Below are 20,631 nucleotides of genomic sequence, written 5' to 3'. Positions count from 1 at the left end.
GGGCCAAACATCAATACCACAAAAATGCCCAGAACTGAAATGGTAGTCAGTGTCCAAAATTAGCAGAAGAAATGAGTGTGGGAAGGGCATATATGTGATCTATTTTGCTTCTATTGTATTCTAGAGCAAACTTATATTGTATTAATTTTTGGGCTAAAGTTTTGAGTATATTAAATGACTGAACCATGTAGAACCATTGACTTGACTTTACATATATGGTTGTAAGGCCTCCTGGTTTTAGTCATCCATTAAAACAGGGGATATTTGTGCACTAAATGTTCACTCCATGCTTTATTTTTCTGCTGAAAAAATATTTGAATCAACAATAACCTCACAATCATGTTCAAAAGGCCTCTCATTGTCATGCTTATTTGAACTAAGCACTAATCCAGCATTGTAGGCTTCCTATCATTTCCTTGATTTTAGTCTCTACTTCAAAGCAAGATCATTCTAAAGCTATATTTATAAAAAATGATCTATTATTATTTTTTTGAGTAAAGGTTCGCCTTTTCATTATGCCATCAATCATTCACAACTGATTTGACCTTGCATTATTGATTTTCCCGATGGGAAAACAAACCAATAACACAAGTTTATGAAGGCAAAGTAACCCCAAAGCACAGAAGTTGGGATCTTTCTAATGATGGGCATTACTGCAAGGCAGCCAACCGCCATCAGATATTGCAACAAATTACTCAATTGTTGTTCTTTCACCTCAACAGGAAGCAGGTCATCCACGTCCTTGTCAACATTAAAAATTGATTCATCAACTGGGCATCCATATTCCCAGTACTTGCGGCCAACTGAATTGTGGTCTCTTTCAATTCCTTAAGTGCCTGCATAAATGGTTGGGACATGACAAGACAAATAAATAAAGGGAGAGGAAAATTAGATAAAATGAAACACCCAAACTCAAAAATAAGACCATTACCAAGGCAGGTGGAGGCTGATAAACCATTGGGGTCTGCATTTGCTCATAGGCTTCTTGCATGTTTCTGTATAATTTCCCTAAGGTTGAATTTTTCTGCATACTTTTCCAGATTGTTGTCACTAACTTGCTAAGCACCAACTGTAACAAAAGTACTTGTAAGTTACTCGTCTATAAAATGTCTAAATTGTGTCTTTTCCCTGAGAAGCTGCAATTGATAATTCCAATATATTAGTACCTGATGTTTGAGGGTAGCTAAGCCTTTCATGTGCATTGGAGATTCAGGAATAACACCATTTGAAGGAGGTATGCCAACAATACCACATAAAATAGTCTGTCACAATAAAAGGAAAATTTATGAATCCACTAGAGATTTTTTATGGAGGTGAAAACAAAGAATGAAGAGTTAGATCAAGATGTCTTCAGGAGAGCAAAAGGTCTTCCAGAATAGGGTAGCCAGTGATAGTTGAACCTAAACATGAACCCTGACAAAAATTACAACATAGTTCTAAATAATATATATTTACTGTGGTAATGGGCCTTGACACAATCTCTGCAATAATGGCCCTGCTTGATACAACATCATTTTTCAAGGGTTTTTTGTGAAGTTTCCTTTAAACTTTTCTATGCAGACTTCTTCCCTTTCTTCTTAGTGATTTTAGTGTAAGTGCTCGGTATACACTCTTTTAAGTGAATCTGTTCCAGCAATGTTCTTTCTGCAGTAACATTCCACCAAGAAAGTTAGCCACTTTATCAGTGGCATTCACACTGGTCACAAATGGCTGAAACATTTTTTTCAACCATTGGAACAGTGGCACTACGAACTTTAGGATCAATTCTATCATCAACTGCTCCAAATTGATCTTGCACATCCTGAATACGTATCGTATAAACAGTGATATACACAACCAATCATTTAAAATGCATACAGTCATTTCCTAGAATAGAGAATCCTTGTTCTGTTAGAGAATCCTAGTCCAAATCTTACAAGAACTAATCAAACTTCTAATTTGAGGACCAATATGATCTGCAATAGTAAAACTTATAATGTACTGCACATCTTCATTGTGCGCCAAAAGCTTTACTAATTCTTTAGCAACAGTGCAATTTGTCTTCTTACCCTCCACAAGTCTTAACAATCAATTCTTCAATTATATGTTTAGCACCCTTCACTTGAAGATAGGATAATTCTTCCCATCAAGCTTAACGTTGGGTAGAGGGATGCTTTAAGATGAAGCTATCCTCCCCCTTGCTCAACAATTCTCTACAGATCTCAGAACAGAACCAAAGGTAATCTCAGGAACAGCGTACTATACTACTATGACAAAGAACCACAATTCTGAAAGAAACATCAGTTTGGTTAGGATCTTCAAACAGCTACCAAGGCCACATTTGCTTCAAAGTGCTTACAAGTATTGTCAAACGGCAGTACATTCTAAATTTACTCATATTGCACTTGAGAACTAGAACACATACCGCTTGAGAAGAGAGTTGCTGCCGCTTCAAGTACCTCAAGTGTAATATGAGTAAAGTTAGGCCTAAGCACCTTTATTATTGAGATTGAGTGCTTTCAAATACCAGGAGACAGGTGTGTGTGTTGACTTCAAGTTTGGCCTGGGAGAATTATTACACACTTTAAGCAGATTCTGTGAGGTTTCAAGGCACAGTGGGAACAAATCTTCAACTAAGGAGGTTGAGAACTGTCTAGTGACCTAGAACAACTAAGTGGGTTATGTGAAGATATTTATTAAGGGTGGTTGTGTTGAAGGTAGTAGGGAGGTTTAGAACGCAAGACAGGGGCGAGTATAGTCACTGTGAGAAAGAACTTGTGGAAAATCTGGGAAAATCAAGATTGTTTGTTATGTCAAAGGTCAAAGGAATAGAGCAATTGACTAGTGGGTCATAACGTAAGGTTCCACAGTTAAGGCTGCTAGAAAAAGGGACCGGAAGAGCCAAAAATGGGAAGGTGAATGAATGAGATGGACTACGTTGAATGATGGAAATATGAGAGTAGCCAAAAGGTATGCATTAAGTGGTACTAGAGCAATATTGATGCTCTTGGGGATTGACAAGTGATTGAGGAGGTTTCTGCAGTGAACCAAAAAGATTTATAAGATTGCTCGTGAAGAAGAGACATCAAAGTTGAGACAAAGAAACCAAGAAAATTTTGGGCAAGAGGAACCTAAGAAAAAAAGTGAGGAGAGAAAGAGATTGAGAACGGAATACAGGATTGGAGCATATTAAAGAAGTACCAACCAAGTGTAGAGCTAGGAAGAACTGAGATATTGAGACCTCAGAGGTTAAGGAACTAGTAGGTAACTGGTTTGTATTTTTTTTTAAATGTATACAAGGAGTTAATCCTTACAGTGGTAATAGTAGAAGGAGTGGTAACAGAGGACCAATAAATTTCTTAAAGTGTATGGCAAGAAACTTACGACAAATAGGCTACAAAACAAAACATAGAAGGTTTCTAGCTGAGGTCCTCAAAGAGAAGAGAACAAGTGGAGTTCTCAAAAGGTGAGAAAAGTGTAGAAGCCATAGAAGACCAAAGCATGCTCAAGTGGGTTCCAGAGGAGGGAACCAGAGGAATACCAAAAGCCTAGGTTGAGGTGAAGTGGGTGAGATATTGGGTAACAAGTGATGGAGAAGAATTGTTAAAGGGGCTTGAGTGTAGCTCACAATGAGCAAGAGAAAGCTCACAAGAAAGGAGGAAAGAAGATGGCTACTGATGGACATAATTCAAAGAGAGGCCATAACAAAAGGGAGAAGCATGCCAAGGAAAATGGCATGAGTAAAGAAGAAATTGAAAAGGAGATTTATGAGTTGAAGGAGAGATTCAACATAGTCAAAATGAGGCTTGAAAGAGAATACCAAAGGTAGAGATGGGACCTAAGGAAGAAGGCCAAATTACTTGTCAGAAAAAAGATTTTAAGAGGAAGCCCCCTAAAGCTAGAAAGCTAGGGAGGAAGATGAAGCACCTGTTGAGCCTAAAGTTGAATTAGTTCACTATTTTGAACCAGAGTAGGGAATAGTCCTTGATGATGAGGAAGATGTTGAAGAGAGACTATCAGAGAGTCTCATGGACTGCATAAAGAGTTCAAATCAACATATGTATTTGTTGATAGAAGATATGGTGGAAAAAGCATCATAACAGTAGAGGGAGCTACACAAAGAGGATGTCGATGAGACAATAAATGAAAGTCTCATGGGAGGTTAGCTAGAAGTGCTCGTAACATATATACCATATGGGGCTAAAGAGCTTGGTGATTATGATACTGATGCTATGTGTATAGATGCAGATGATAAGGATTTTCAAGAGGGACAATCATTCATAGTTGTCATAAGAATAGAAGAAAGAGAAGGAGTACCTTCCTAAAGCATGGAAGGAAGACAAAATTTGATGTTGGAGGCATCAGAAGAGGCCAGGTAACCTTTTATTTTTAAAATTGGTGAATTTTATGTGAATGCATGCTTTGCATGTGAGGAGAATGGACAACTGGTCCAAAAGGAGAACGAGAGCACTAAATTGATCCAAGAAATCCAAATTGAGGTAGTAGATGCTAGACAATCCTCAAGGAAGGATGAGTTTCCAAAAGGAAAAAACAATGCATAATGAAGCCAAGATAACCTTGCAAGCAATTTTCAGAAGTGACCATGGATCCTAGCAGCCATGTGAAAGATGGATAACAAAACCAAGTTTATGTTAAGACAAGGAAGGAGGCAAAATTATCCCTCAAATGTCATTAAGGAGGAGGCCTTGAACAATCAAAGAATGCATCTATAAGAGAGAAATTGTAGAAGAGGGGATGAACAACATTGTGATGCAATGTTCTTTAGAGATCGGTTGATCAATCCAAGGTTTAAGGATTGGCTTGAGTAACATTGTTCAAAGAATGCAATCAATAAGACAAAGGTGTCGAGCTTATTGCTGCAACTGGAGAGCTTGGTTCAACAACAAGAATTATGAATGTTGGCACCCAAGGTATAGTACAATTAACCACAAAGAGAGACTCATTTTTCATGTGAAGTCCTTGAGATGAAGACTACAATTGTGGAGGAGATTGTATTCTAGTATGATGGCAAAGGATAACCAAATGAAGAGGAGAAGGGAGAAGGATTATCTCTCATCGGGCAACGATGGTGGAGGTAGCCAAGTTTTTTGAACACATTAGAGTTGTTGTTGGATGATGAAATGACAACTAAGGTAGTACATTCTAAATTTACTCATATTACACTTGAGAACTAGAACACATACCGCTTGAGAAGAGAGCTGCTGCCGCTTCAAGTACCTCTTATGAAAACTTTTCAAAAGGTCTATACAAAACTTGAACTACAGTCTATACAGACACTGTGTTCAATCCAGATTTTGATTACAAACACCATTGAGGCCATACGGTATCTCCAATTTTTCACATCATTGAGGTCATCAGTATCTCCAGTTTCAAACAGCATTCAGGCCACATTTTCTTCAAAGTGATTACAAGTATTGTCAAACGGCAGTACATTCTAAATTTACTCATATTACACTTGAGAACTAGAACACATACCGCTTGAGAAGAGAGTTGCTACCGCTTCAAGTACCTCAAGCTCAAACTAGTCTGTTGTTATTTCTTGCATCAAAAGAACTGAGCACAATAAGAAACAAGTTCCATGAGTATAAAATCAACAAATACAAATGAATATTACATTTTTTATCATCACCCAACAAACAAGAACCAAACAAAACTCAAGTCTAAGGGAAGGTTTATCAACTTGATGTCGAAAGAAGTACCATGAACAGGTATACCCCATCTTCCGGAAAGCAATTGCAATCCCTGAGAAAAGAAATCATCTTATTGTCTACCACAGTACAGACTATCGACATCTGAGACAAAAATTCATTCCCAAGTAGTCCAAAGCACCTCATAGCAGTTTCTCTATTACAAATCAGACAATATTAATACAACAGATTTCTTGCCTCGAAAACTTTTCAAAAGGTCTATACAAAACTTGAACTACAGTCTATACAGACACTGTGTTCAATCCAGATTTTGATTACAAACACCATTGAGGCCATACGGTATCTCCAATTTTTCACTTCATTGAGGTCATCAGTATCTCCAGTTTCAAACAGCATTCAGGCCACATTTGATATAAATAGTGCTAACTGACCCATGACTCAAGCAAGAAAACACCCAATTCCCCCACTCAACCCTATGAACCAGCCCATACTTGGCAACATGACTATAACGCTCCCTCTCACCATAAAAGACATTTGAGACAATTGTACCGAGATCAAGCTGAATGAAAAATATGAACAATACAACAATCATTGCCTAGATCTTTCCAACACGAACAATACATGGGAATCAGAAGCAGGAAGTTGCCTTCTCCATCACAATATTCATCTTGGGATACTAGCAGACTGCAAACATCCAAATGCTGTAATATTTAGGGTAAGTACTGATAACTTTCCAGCTCAACAACACAACAAAAGGGACGACACAGACAATCATAAAAAGAGTAAGCAGATCACGGCTACTTATCCCATGCTTGAATATCAGCAAAGTTAATATACCTTTTACACGAACATGAGAATAAAGGGGCCTAATTTCTCGCGCTCAGCCAACAATTCGGTCAAGTACCGACTGTTGTTGTTGCTGCTGCAGTGGCATGAGTCGTTCAAATCCAAGAAACAATGGATACCGAAACCAGAGAAGAATAAGCGGATTGAAATCTGAAAATGCAAGAATATCCCACCGAAACTGCTGCTGCTAACTAGAACATTTAGATTTGTGAACTAGGATGAAAAAACCTATTTCAAAACCATTTTTATACAGGGACCCAGGGAGCCATATACACCAAAACAGCGGGCTGAATCCGTCAAAACAGGGAGCCGCCCTCCATTTGAAAACAAATTAAGCTCCGCCCTCCATTTCAAAACAAATCTAACATCCCATGACCAAATCGACCCTCACAAACCACTCCCGGGACCAAATCGACCCTCACAAACCACTCCCAAACCAGAAAACCCAAACTGTAAATCAAAAATGGCGATTTTGCTCTCCCAAACCAAGAGCAAATATCAAAATGGGGCGATTTTGATCAAATACGATTCCGCAAATATCAAAATGGGGCGATTTTGATCAAATACGATTCGGTTAGTTTATCCGCCCTGGGCTAAAATAAAAAAATAAATTAATTTTTAAATAAAATATGGGCTAATTATATATAAAAAAAATTATTATTTTAATTAAAAATTCGCCCCATTAAAATATAAAAAGTCTTAAATTTCGCCTTTGGGCTATTATTCGCCCCTAAAATTAACCTTGCATATTACATCCTCCGAGATTAATGTAGAGATGCAGCAGACTTGTCAGTCTTCAAATCATAATGAAGATGAAAATAATTGCAAACACCAAGAAGAAATACTAGAAGAAATTTTTTATAACCCTCAGGAAGAGGAAAAGGTTGTTCATTTTTGTAATTCCTTGCAGCAGCTTACTTCAAAGAATGATCTCAATAATGAAGAAAATTACATGGTTTGTGGGAATCATTCAAAAAGGCAGTTGGATAGCATATCATAGGAATTTTGTGTGGTTGAGAATCAGTTGTCTGAATATATAGAATGTTATGATGATCATCAAAATAACCATGTCCTCTTTGACCCTATAAATGAATACATGGCAAAGTTTTGCACATCAGTATTTCATTTTCATTTGCATTATGAAGATCATATACATTATAAGTTGATTTGGTCATCTCACTATCATGGTTATTTTGAGGTTGAATGCAGTCAAGAGATTCAAGTGTCAGATCAGATCGATGACTGGCTTCATTGGAAATTTCATGTTCCTTGAGCTACAAGTGGAGCTAATAGGGTAGGTAGGAATATGCAAATAAGCTCAAGGTAGATTGACTGAGCATCTGTTTCAGTAGGTGCAATTTGAATTCTTCTTGCAACAAATCATTGAAGGCTTGAGGAGCAGATTGGGCAGAAATTCGGAGTTTTATTCTAGAGAATGGATAGCGACACTAGAGCTACAGGTTCTTAGTATACCACAAGGGCACATTATCCCAAGTGGAGCCACTGTTATCACTTAAGAAATGATTTCTAAATTCTGAGCATCAGTTTTATTCCAAAGGATTGGTGTTAGTCTTGGTCTAGTCTTTCCATTGTTGCTTTAGTGTCTAAGATCGAGAAAAGAGTCTTGTTGGTATGGTCAAATAGGGTCAACACTCCGTTCTTGCCCATCACTGGTCCCACATCACACATAATTTCCATGTGTCAAACTTGTGTCAAGGTTTTCATGCACTATGAAACTGCCTAGGAGATTTCGTAGCGCAAAACCTAGAATTTGCACTGAACTAGGAGTTTTCGTAGCGCGCTACGAAACCCCTGAAAAAGCTTGTTTCAGCATAAAAGACTATGTTTTCTAATTTTACTAGTCAACTTCCAGAAGAGTTTCTGAGAAGCTGAGAACTCAATTTTGAAAACTGAAAGAGGATTTTCTTCCTAACATACTGAACTACAAAAACCTCTTTCATTTTCTTCAAATTCATATGAGGTGGGAGGACTTTATGGTTAAACTTGCGCTACGAAACTGCTGAAAGTCAAGCTTTGTCTTCTGGTTTTAGCAGTGTTTTTCAAGATCAGTTCCTAGTCACAGGAAAAGGTATTTTGGAATTTTGAAGGATTTTTCTCTTCTTAAACTCTCCAACTACAATAACCTATCTCACTTTCTTCCTAGGTGTTTTTAGTTGGGAGATACTAAGCTTTCTTTGAAACCCTAATTTCTGAGAATGGATTTTTCCTGTTTTACACGTGTTTTTCAAGGACAGATTCTGGACAGTTGAAGAAGTGTTTTAAAAAACCAAGAGAGGTTTTTGTTCTAGACAGCATGGAATACAAAAATCTCCTTCATTTTCATAAAATATATCATGGATGAGAAGATAAAGGCTCTGTCTCACGTGCCAATTTTCAAGGATCCTAAACCTAAAAACAGGGAAACATGTTCCCTAATTTCTAGGGTTTATCATCAGCAGTAAGGTGACAACGTGGGAGGCTTCATCAAATTCAACTTCATGAGGTTTTAGCTATCAAAGAATGCATTCAATGTTTAGTTAAGGTAGTTTAGTCATAACAAGGAGTTGTACACCTAATTGTATTAGGACTCTAGGACTGCTAGTTAGCTGTCATTTGTATTTAATAGTTTGTTTTATGGTTAGAATAGGTGTCACTCATAGCAAATTCGAATTCTCTTGATGAGGGATGAGGGAATCCATATTTTAAATGCTATATATGAAGCAAGATGTTGAATTCTCCAGGGGTTGGAGACTTTTTGGCTCAGCTGCTGCTCTATGTGCAGACTGTGTATATTTTTAACCTAATGCAGAATTTCTACTTAGACAACTCAAGATTCATGAATAGTTCTTGTATGTTCTTGTTTTGATGGCATCTTCCAATACTTACATTGAAGTGGTGTTTACTTATGATACTCAGAATTCATCAATGATGCTCTGACTTCCTTCATAGATAAACTAACTGTGTTTCACTGTTTTATATTTGCACTTCTGCACTTGAGCTCTATAATGCCTTGACTTCCATGCTAGGTAGAATGTTTTGGCTTCACTAATCAGGATTCAAAGAGAGTTTTTAATGTCCTATTGTCTCATGGCTTTCCTCTTTCACTTACTTGCAGTGGTATGAATACATGTTACTTAGAACTCATCAATGATGCTCTAACTTCCTTCATGTATTTATAAACTGTGTTTCCTTGCATTGTATCTTTGTTTTGTTGATGTATAGAAATTCTCTATGCCCTGACTTCATGTTAAGTTGATCTTGCTGTGGTACTGAAACATACTTTGACTCCATAGCCCAATGGTAGCCAGCCTTCACCTTTCAACCTATAAACATATACAATCACAAACCACAGAGTTAGCCATCTATCCATATCTTTAATCAAAATCATTAACCCTTTGAGAGAGCCCTCTCAGGCTGAGGAGGCTAAGCCTCAACTAAAAGATTGGTTTGAAATAGTTACACTGAGATAGTCTGATCAGCAGCCTATCAGGGTCCTATTTTGGTGATAACATTGTGGTGCACTGCCGGGAGCTTGAAGTCTATTCATTCTCGAAATTAAGAAGCTAAACTTCTGAAGGTAGCAGGAGCTCAGACATCTTTTCAAGGCTGCAAATCTACCTTCACGACTCCACACATCGAATAACAAATTGGAAGGTGACTCCATTGTTAGAAGATCAGTAGCTTGATGAAGTTTCAAGATGAGTTCCATTGCAAGAATGAATGCCAGGTATGCCCCTATGAATCAGTCTCATATCCCTGGTTTTCCAAATCCTATGCCAAAGGTTGATTGGTTAGATGATCTTCCAATATTCAAAGATGAAAAGAAGGACAATGCTGCTCTTCATTTGGTTAGGTTCCATATGCATGTACGCAGTCTTAAGGTTCATTTCCCTGAAGATTGTCTCATGAAGATGTTTATGACCACTTTAGAAGGAAAAGCATGGTCTTCGTATAAAATCTTGGAAAATGGTTCATTATATTCTCTTGCTGATTTCCATGATGTATTCTATGACATGTATAAAGAGTGTCATCCCTCCTTATTGCTGGTCAAAGATTGTTGTAAGCATTCTACGAGTTTTATTCAATATTTGGAGGATTTTTATGATGATGATGAATTCATGGATGAAGAAATTTTAGAAGCTCTTCATAACAATACATTTCAACACCAAGAAGAAAGGATAACATCCCATGAAATGCAGCATGAAAATCAGCAGGAGTTTACTTATGAAAATCATATTACATCCTCCAAGATTAATGTAGAGATGCAGCAGACTTGTCAGTATTCAGATCATAATGAAGATGAAAATAATTGCAAACACCAAGAAGAAATACTGGAAGAAATTTTTTATAACCCTCAGGCAGAGGAAAAGGTTGTTCATTTTTGTAATTCCTTGCAGCAGCGTACATCAAAGAATGATCTCAATAATGAAGAAAATTACATGGTTTGTGGGAATCATTCAAAAAGGAAGTTGGATAGCATATCAAAGGAATTTTGTGTGGTTGAGAATCAGTTGTCTGAAGATATAGAATGTTATGATGATCATCAAAATAACCATGTCCTCTTTGACCCTATAAATGAATACATGGCGAAGTTTTGCACATCAGTATTTCATTTTCATTTGCATTATGAAGATCATATACATTATAAGTTGATTTGGTCATCTCACTATCATGGTTATTTTGAGGTTGAATGCAGTCAAGAGATTCAAGTGTCAGAACAGATCGAGACTGGCTTCATTGGAAATTTCATGTTCCTTGAGCTACAAGTGGAGCTGATAGGGTAGGTAGGAATGTGCAAATAAGCTTAGGGTAGGTTGACTGAGCATCTGTTTCAGTAGGTGCAGTTTGAATTCTTCTTGCAAAAAATCATTAAAGGCTTGAGGAGCAGATTGGGCAGAAATTCAGAGTTTTATTCTAGAGAATGGATAGCGGCACTGGAGCTACAGGTTCTTAGTATACCACAAGGGCACACTATCCCAAGTGGAGCCACTGTTATCACTTAAGAAATTATTTCTAAATTCTGAGCATTATTTTTATTCCAAAGGATTGGTGTTAGTCTTGGACTAGTCTTTCCATGGTTGCTTTAGTGTCAAAGATCGAGAAGAGAGTCTTGTTGGTATGGTCAAATAGGGTCAACACTCTGCTCTTGCCCATCACTGGTCCCACATCACACATAATTTCCATGTGTCAAACTTGTGTCAAGGTTTTCATGCACTACGAAACTACCTAGGATTTTTTGTAGCACAAAACCCAGAATTTTCACTGAACTAGGAGTTTTCGTAGCGCGCTACGAAACCCTTGAAAAAGCATGTTTCAGCATAAAAGACTCTGTTTTTCGCTTTTACTAGTCAACTTCCAGAAGGGTTTTTGAGCATCTGAGAACTCAATTTTGAAAACTAAAAGAGGATATTCTTTCTAACATACCTAACTACAAAAACCTCTTTCAGTTTCTTCAAATTCCTTTTGAGGTGGGAGGAATTTATGGTTAAACTTGCGCTACGAAACTGCTAAAAGTCAAGCTTTGTCTTCTGGTCTTAGCAGTCTTTTTCAAGATCATTTTCTAGTCACAGGAAAAGGTATTTTGGAATTTTGAAGTAGGTTTCTCTTCATAAACTCTCCATCTACAATAATATATCTCACTTTATTCCTAAGTATTTTCAGTTGGGAGATACTAAGCTTTCTTTGAAACCCTAATTTCAAATAACGGATTTTTCCTGTTTTACACGTGTTTTTCAAGGTTAGATTCTGGACAGCTAGAGAATTTTTTTTTTAAAAAAAAGAGAGGTTTTTGTTCTAGACAGCATGAAATACAAAAACCTCCTTCAGTTTCATAAAATATGTCATGGATGAGAATATAAAGGCTCTGTCTCACGTGCCAATTTTCAAGGATCCTAAACCTAAAAACAGGGAAACATGTTCCCTAATTTCTAGGGTTTATCATCAGCAGTAAGGTGACAACATGGGAGGCTTCATCAAATTCGACTTCATGAGGTTGTAGCTGTCAAAGAATGCATTCAGTGTTTAGTTAAGGTAGTTTTCGTAACAAGGAGTTGTACTCCTAATTGTATTAGGACTCTAGGACTGCTAGTTCGCTGTCATTTGTATTTAATAGTTTGTTTTATGGTTAGAATAGGTGTCACTCATAGCAAATTCGAATTCTCTTGATGAGGGATGAGGGAATCCATATTGTAAATGCTATATATAAAGCAAGAGGTTGAATTCACCAGGGGTTGGAGACTTTTTGGCTCAGCTGCTACTCTATGTACAGACTGTGTATATTTTTAACCTAATGCAGAATTTCTACTTAGACAACTCAAGATTCATGAAGAGTTATTGTATGTTCTTGTTTTGATGGCATCTTCCAATACTTACATTGTAGTGGTGTTTACTTATGATACTTAGAATTCATCAATGATGCTCTGACTTCCTTCATAGATAAACTAACTGTGTTTCACTGTTTTATATTTGCACTTCTGCACTTGAGCTCTATAATGCCTTGACTTCCATGCTAGGTAGAATGTTTTGGCTTCACTAATCAGGATTCAAAGAGAGTTTTTAATGTCCTATTGTCTCATGGCTTTCCTCTTTCACTTACTTGCAGTGGTATGAATACATGTTACTTAGAACTCATCAATGATGCTCTAACTTCCTTCATGTATTTATAAACTGTGTTTCCTTGCATTGTATCTTTGTTTTGTTGATGTATAAAAACTCTCTATGCCCTGACTTCATGTTAAGTTGATCTTGCTGTGGTACTGAAACATACTTTGACTCCATAGCCCAATGGTAGCCAGCCTTCACCTTTCAACCTATAAACATATACAATCACAAACCACAGAGTTAGCCATCTATCCATATCTTTAATCAAAATCATTAACCCTTTGAGAGAGCCCTCTCAGGCTGAGGAGGCTAAGCCTCAACTAAAAGATTGGTTTGAAATAGTTACACTGAGATAGTCTGATCAGCAGCCTATCAGGGTCCTATTTTGGTGCTAACAGAAGGGACGGCTCCCCAAGCCTCTTTGGTAGTTTCTCCCCCTTTTGGAAAAACTTTACCCTCTTCTAAGCTCATCCTCTCCTTGTGGTATCCTATGGAATCAATTGTTATTCTTAGTAAATTCGTTATGATCCTACCTCCTCGTTGTCATACTACCCCTCACTTGATATTCCCCCCTATACTGGTTTCCTAAGCTATCAACCGTTGATGTGTTGAGCAGTGATCATACTCCAATCCAATTGTCCTCCTTTTCTTTTAACAAAGGGGATCCTCGGGAAAAACAAAAAATGTGTTAAGAGAAATGTTGAGGAACCATGTCTTGTATCATCAACAAAAATCTAGTTGCACAACATTTTGAATATGGAAAATTTGGCTTTCGTAAGAAGGTTCACAAGCAAATGAAATATCCATGGTTGTTCTAAGAGGATGGAAAAATGAACAATTTAAGCTTCTTCTTGGTTATGCTTCACGATGTATGATCTTGGCCAAAATATGGATAGGTTAGATTGCATCCTCTAGTGAATACTTTGAAAAGCTTCTAAATAATCGCTAAAGTTGGGGCTCAAAAGAATTATTCCTAAAAATGTGGACAGTAGACTTCATTGCAAGGTCAAAAAAACTCTCCGTTATTACAATCTAGGTTTGTAGCCTAGATTTGTCAGTGATTTTATGGTCTAAAGACATTTTTAAAGAAATAGGGAATATTTTGGGATTGTTTTATGAAGCAGATTTCTTTCCATCTTACTGAATATATAGGTATGGACATTATTCTTGTGGGTATTATCTTAACCTCAGGCCTCCTGAATGCCATAACTATTAAGATTGGTAATAATTCTCATAAGTAGGTTATGTATTATGAAGGCATTCCCTTCAAGTGTGGAAGGTTCCCTACCTATGACCACCTTGGGAATGATTGTAAGATGAGTAAGCCAAAGCAAATGTGGGTGAAAAACCATAGAAGGAGAAGATCCCTTCCCCTCATACTATTGTGTCAATTCTAGTTGGAGAACTTGTGATTTTTCCAACTTTAGATATTGGGATGAGCATTTTGACTTATCTTGTTCACGTTGTTTTGGAGGACCCTCCCTCCTCAAGTATGACTATAATGCCCCCCTCCCCTGTTTCATATTTGGTTTTGTCCTCTTGCACTAGTGTTTTTTCATTTCTTACTCCAGTTTCACTTTCCCCTGCATCCTCCTCCCCCCTCCCCCCACCCTCAGTATTGACTCCTCCTTCTAACTCAATAAATGTTTATCCTTTCTATTTGAACTCCCCTACATCTCATACTCTCTCCTCCCTGGTGGATCTTAATCTCCCACTTTACTCTCCTATCTTTTCTTTTGGTCCCTAGCATTCTCCTTTTATTAACTCTCACCAAGCTCATCATTATTTTTCCCTGAGACTCACTTCCCAGGTCCTTCTCTCTTGATAAGTCACTAGTACCTTTTAAGATCCCTCACTAGACCAGATCTATTAGAAGAATCTGACCCTATTGTTTCCCTAATCCTAAATTCCAAGGTTGAACTAGGGGATTTGGATGAGGGTGTTCTTCAATCTTCGTTCATGGAATAAAATATTATTTATATTTATCCCAACATTAAGCACATTTAGAAATCAATATGGGAAAACAAAAATCAAGCATTAGGGTCCCTAGAGCATCTACCCTGTGAAGAGTTTCAGAATGATAGTCCTCTCCATTAACTGAAGAGGGCTATCTAGCCCCTCCAAAATGTTGGCTATCAAGAGACTCATCGACATAGATTCCCCTTAGAGTTTTTCTCTTCCGGAAAGTATGATGGAAGGATAAAAAATTTCCTTGTTTCTCAAAAAGGTCTCTCCCCTCCTAGTCATTTATTTTCTCGAATGGAATTAGGAACTATGGAGGGATTTGTTGACAAGGTTAATCTTCTCTATAGACAGAGACGATCCCTCTAGCCCAATGAGTGGGTCTAGCAACTAAAGTGACAATGAACTAGACATCTTCCTAGGTTATAATTGAAAAGAAGAACGAAAGAGATGACCTAGCTCATTCTGATGCTATTCTAATTTCATTTGTCGAGGGCCTTGAACCGCTTGTGTCACGAACTTGTTCCTACTTCTCTCAGTGTTTATGTACCTGCACAAGTGATCAAGAGACAAAAATTCATGCCAAAACCAATAGCAAATCCAATAACAACCTACTTAACTGATCAAGGAATGTCAAGCTAAAAAATAGATGAACATATATATTTTGGGAAGATGAACCAACATTTGTATATTATTAGGAAATAAAGGGAATCTTACAACCAAAGCCTTGATGTTGAAAGGCTCTCCTTGAGTGGTAATCCAAGTCCAAGCCAAGAACTCTCCAAGCACTCCTCCAAGTCAAATGAATAGCCTTAGGCACAATCTCATCATAAGGGTGCAAATAGACATAGACCAACCATTTGGGAATGGGAAATGATTAATTTATAGACTAGGAAAAGGAGTTAGGACTTCTCCAAAGATAGGATTAGGCCCTCATCTCAAGGAGGTGGCTCATAGGGATAAGACCAAGAGACCAAGTTGGGAGGATTCGACCTCATCTATGAAAAACAACCTCCATCTCGTCGCTCTGGAAGCTTCTAGATCACGAAGCTTCTCATCCTCTTTGGGAAAATTACCTCTTTTGGATCATCACAGTTATGCAAGGGAATAGAGCGATGCCATCGCTGGTTAAGTATAGTGCAACAGGCGACCATTGTGGTCTTAAGCTTCATAAGATCGATGACTCTCATTTTAGGATTTTAAGAGTTATTTCTTCAGGGAAAGCTCAATGTATGTTCCAATCAAAGTCTTAGGAGGGATCTGAGTTGTATACATGGATGAGTATACTGTATAATCGTCATGTTTCAGACACTTGGGGGTATGTCACAGGGAAGTTCAAGAGGCGTGACAAAATATTGTGTAACAGATGCCCCCTAAAGCATGAAGGCCGAATGAGGAGTGATGGCTGAGATGATTTAAAAGCTCTTGCAAGGACGAGGACACACACTATCAGGAGACCTGCAAATCAAGGATGAATATACATATACACATCTAAGATCAAGACATGAATCTACAACATGGACGCATCCATCCAGATGATGAAGACTGTATGAAAAAGATCCATGGTAAGGGCGCAGCCATCCAAATGAGAAGGATCATCCGTGAATCTAAGATCCAAGGTATGGCTGTAGCCATCCAATGCAGAAGGATCATTATAAATGTAAAGTCCCACAGTATGGTCACAGCCATCTGTATAGCAGAAACATGTGTACAATCATGAATAACATATAACTCCATGCAACCTGAGTCATATCAGACAAGACTTAGGGTCTTGTGCTCCATTCCGACCCGATCAAAGCACGAGTTCTAACATGCAAATGAATGTGTTGAAGTCGAACATGCTAGAAAACCACATGATTACCGGCTAATGATGTGGACCGTTAATAGGTACAAGAGAAACCACTAATAACAAGAATGGCTCTCAAGGTACAGCAGTACAATTTGTGAATGTGATAATGAAGTTGAAGTTGAACACTCGTAGAATTATCCAAACGAAGGCCAATGATAAAGACCTGTCGTCGGATGCGAAGAACTTGCCATTAGGGCATGAAAGATCTAAGGTACTGAAAGGGAGTTTCTAAGTCATCTTCCTAGATGAGTTGAAGTCGACAAGAAGTGACCCGTCGAAGGAGGGCAATTATGAGTTCCCCCATCATCGACACAAAATAAGGAATAAAGTGGAATGAAATGAATGAGATCCAAGACTTTAACAATGGGTCAGACAATGTATAGGTAAACAACTGCATATTGGACTTCTCTTTAACACTGGCGACATGACTCTAGAGTGTGGCAGCATCTGACTCGACATAGGACTAAAGGTCATGATGACCAAATGGAATAGTCAAATGAGAGGCAAAAATGGATCACCCAAACTCGAGAGGACAAGTGACTGAGTGAGGATATCCCAAACTCGACACGAGAGCTGAAGAGTGTCATGTTCAAGAGCGACATGCTACCTATACACAGGATATTTCATCTTCATTTTTCCCCTGTTATTTCTAGAAAGTACCCCATCTATTATTTTTTATCACAAGCTTGAATGGGATATCATATGCTTGTCGTGTAAGTTCATTTTTCGAATGAATCCATCCTAGTAAGTTTTACGATCCTTAGGAAGGAGAATCTCAGTCTCATCATGGCAACGAGTCTTTCGTCGTAAAGTTTTAACGAGTCCAACATAAGAATAACTCGGTATCTTTTTCATATTTAGAGAGTTTGAAAAAGAGACAAAAAATAAAACTCCATCATGTCCCTTTTCGTAATTTTTCCCTCGAATCTGAAAATGTAGAAAACAATATCCGAGGGAAACTCTTGACTGTGTCAATCAAGGTGTACCTTTTTTGTAAATAGTCAATCTCAGCCTGAAAAAGGGGTGAACGTATACTGAGGTGACGTCGATTAATTTAATTTAATGAGTTAAAAATGACAAATTACTCAGTAAATCTTTTCAGTTTTCGAGAGTCAGAAAAGAGCTCAAAGATGACTCCAGGGGGGTTCCTTTTTCGTTTATTTAATGAGTCTGAAAAAGAGATAAAATAAAACTCGCAAGAATCAGTCAATAATGATCACTGTTCACTTCAAGGTATCTATAACTTCACAAGAAACACACCCATCACTGATATCGAGAGAAAAATATTAAATATTATTAAAATATTGACAAAAATTACTTACAAATCTTATAAATGGCCAAAAGTAATTTTACTTTTTACCATTTTACCATAGTAAGCTCTGAAAGTGCATTTGTGCCCTAATTCTCTTGATTTTCAAGTGGTTGTTACGGGAGATCGGGAGCGCCATTTCGCGAACCGTCTGCAACAGGTAAGAGGCCCATCCATGGTCTTGCATTTTATCAATTTTTTATGCATTATAAACGTAATTTTTATCCTATAAGGGAGGATTTTTAATTTTTAGGGCGTCGGCGATCATCGCAGGTATGGTCATCGGACCCGCAATGATTACGCTTGAGCTCAAAGGCTCGTGCGATGCCATCGCTCTGTTTTTAAAAATAGATGCGATGGCACCGAGGTAGATTTTTTGGAAGGAAAACCCTCTTTTGAAGAAAAAATTGATGATTTTAATCCATGAAAAAAGCATTAATTAGTATTAAATGATGTTTTTCAAGATATCATGGTTCTGGAATGGAAAGAAAGAGGCCATGAGGCTGAAGACCATCAAGAAGATTAGAATCTTGAATGCATAAATGCTCTGAGGAATTACGGGTTGCTAAAGTTCTTCAAGACCACAGGGTTAAGGGCTCAGATGGAATTGTTGCCCTATTTGATTAGTCTCTGGGATGTAGATCGAGAGATCTTCATCATAAAAGACCAGGAACTAGAACTTGAGGAGATGGATATCTACTTCAACATGGAAATTGTCCTGACGAGGGGAAGTGATCCAACTCTTTGGATCTCGCCAGGGAGGTGAAAGTTCAAAGACTCTAATCCAGAAGTATTGTCCAGGTGCCAAAATGACGAATGGAGGGAAGGTAAAGATAGCGACAATCACCAAAAACCTTCCCTTGAGAACAATCTTGTTCACTATGGTGTGTGTATCTTGTCCACAAGCCTTGCATGAGGCTTCAAAATCCCAGTTCCAATATGCTATCGCATTCTTGACCGCCACCATATTTAACTAGTGTGGAGACCTCTTGGAAAATATGAAAAGACAACTGACCAAGGGGAAGCATGCACATCTGAAGAAATTCGAGTTCGGTTCAATACTGGTGACCTTTTCTTTAGAGAGAGTGCCCTTATTCTGGTATCAGTGGGCAGAGGTACCAGATCCTACCCCCTAAGATCTAAGACTCATGAGATGGAGTCAACTCATGCCTCGAGGAGGGACGGGTCAGCATATGCATTACCCACCATAATTTTTCGCTTGGCTAGAATGCCAGCTACTCATGGTAGATGATTATTCTTATGTTGGCACAGATTTCAGGTGGGATCCAGATCTACCTCTGCCACTAGGAGAACAGTGGACCGATGCAGGTAAAAACTTGTTTTTTGGATTTTTTCAAATTATGATCTTTTGTAAAAGTCTAAACTGAGACCCAATTTGTGATAAATGTTTAGATGTGGGACTAGAGAGACCACCAGGCATTTCGTCAATAGCATGGCAAGTTTCTCATGAGATAGTGGGCGCAGACTATGAAGAAGGGGCATACCCCTTAGCGTAAGACAGAGCGCAATATGTAGGCGATAACTTGAGGAGTCCCAAAGTATGCCACTATTGATGATGTTCCATTGCGTTGGCAGAGACACACAATGGGCATATCTGCGATACTGCGTCGGCTGTTAGGCCGAGTGATCGGAGCGGTCTCGTGCTATCATGAGCACCATGTAGGCTGATAGCCTCTCTAGCTCTTTTACACATTTTGTAGGCTTTTAAAGCCAAATGTCACAGGACACTTTATTTTTTGATATTTTCATGTAAACACTTTGACAGACGCGATATATATATATATATATATATATATATGCATGTTTTATTTCCTACTTATGTGTCCATAATATGATCATTTTTATAAATGACGCAAATTCCTATTAAGAACAAAGTTTTCTAATGCGTATGTTAATGTATTTAAATTATGTGGAATATGTTGATATGTGATGAAATCAAAATTTCTTTCGAGTAATCTAAAACGTAGATACATACGCAATATTTTTGGATTTCTCACTGAGTAATGATTGTTTAATTGTAACACAATGAGATGGGAATCCAACTTGACAACTAAATCGCTAATGCCAAGAGTAACTGCTTCTGACAAGAGTTCAATGACTGCACTGTATTCAACAATATTATTAGTTGTTTGACCAAGACAAATATCTTGTAAGTTAATCATCTCGTCATTAGGTTCGTAGATTACCCATGCTGCGGAGGAGAGGTTTCGTGTGCTACGACAAGCACCATCAGCAAAACCAACGTAATGGCTTGACGATATTTGTAAACCAAGTTGAACACAGGGTAAGAATAAAAACACATGTCTGCAAAGCAAACAAACACACCAAAACTCAAAACGCACACTAATGAATTAACACACTAATGTACAAAATTCATTACACGAATTTCACACATA

General features: G+C 37.9%; 1 long non-coding RNA gene across 1 annotated transcript; it reads right to left on the bottom strand.

The window, feature by feature from the left end:
- Window positions 1-1,006: 1,006 nt before the first annotated feature.
- On the bottom strand, window positions 1,007-1,587 carry LOC149263016 (uncharacterized). Its single transcript, XR_016249605.1, has 3 exons — window positions 1,456-1,587; window positions 1,167-1,262; window positions 1,007-1,069 (listed from the first exon to the last, which is right to left on the bottom strand). It is a non-coding gene; the product is annotated as an uncharacterized LOC149263016 (long non-coding RNA).
- Window positions 1,588-20,631: the final 19,044 nt, after the last annotated feature.

This window comes from Pinus tabuliformis, chromosome 6 (assembly GCF_031772625.1).
Source record: "Pinus tabuliformis cultivar Carrire ecotype Pingquan chromosome 6, CPIR1, whole genome shotgun sequence".
In the NCBI taxonomy this organism is placed as follows: Eukaryota; Viridiplantae; Streptophyta; class Pinopsida; order Pinales; family Pinaceae; genus Pinus; species Pinus tabuliformis.
The sequence above is the reverse complement of the archived record's forward strand: the minus strand, read 5'-3'. Positions and strand labels throughout refer to the sequence as shown.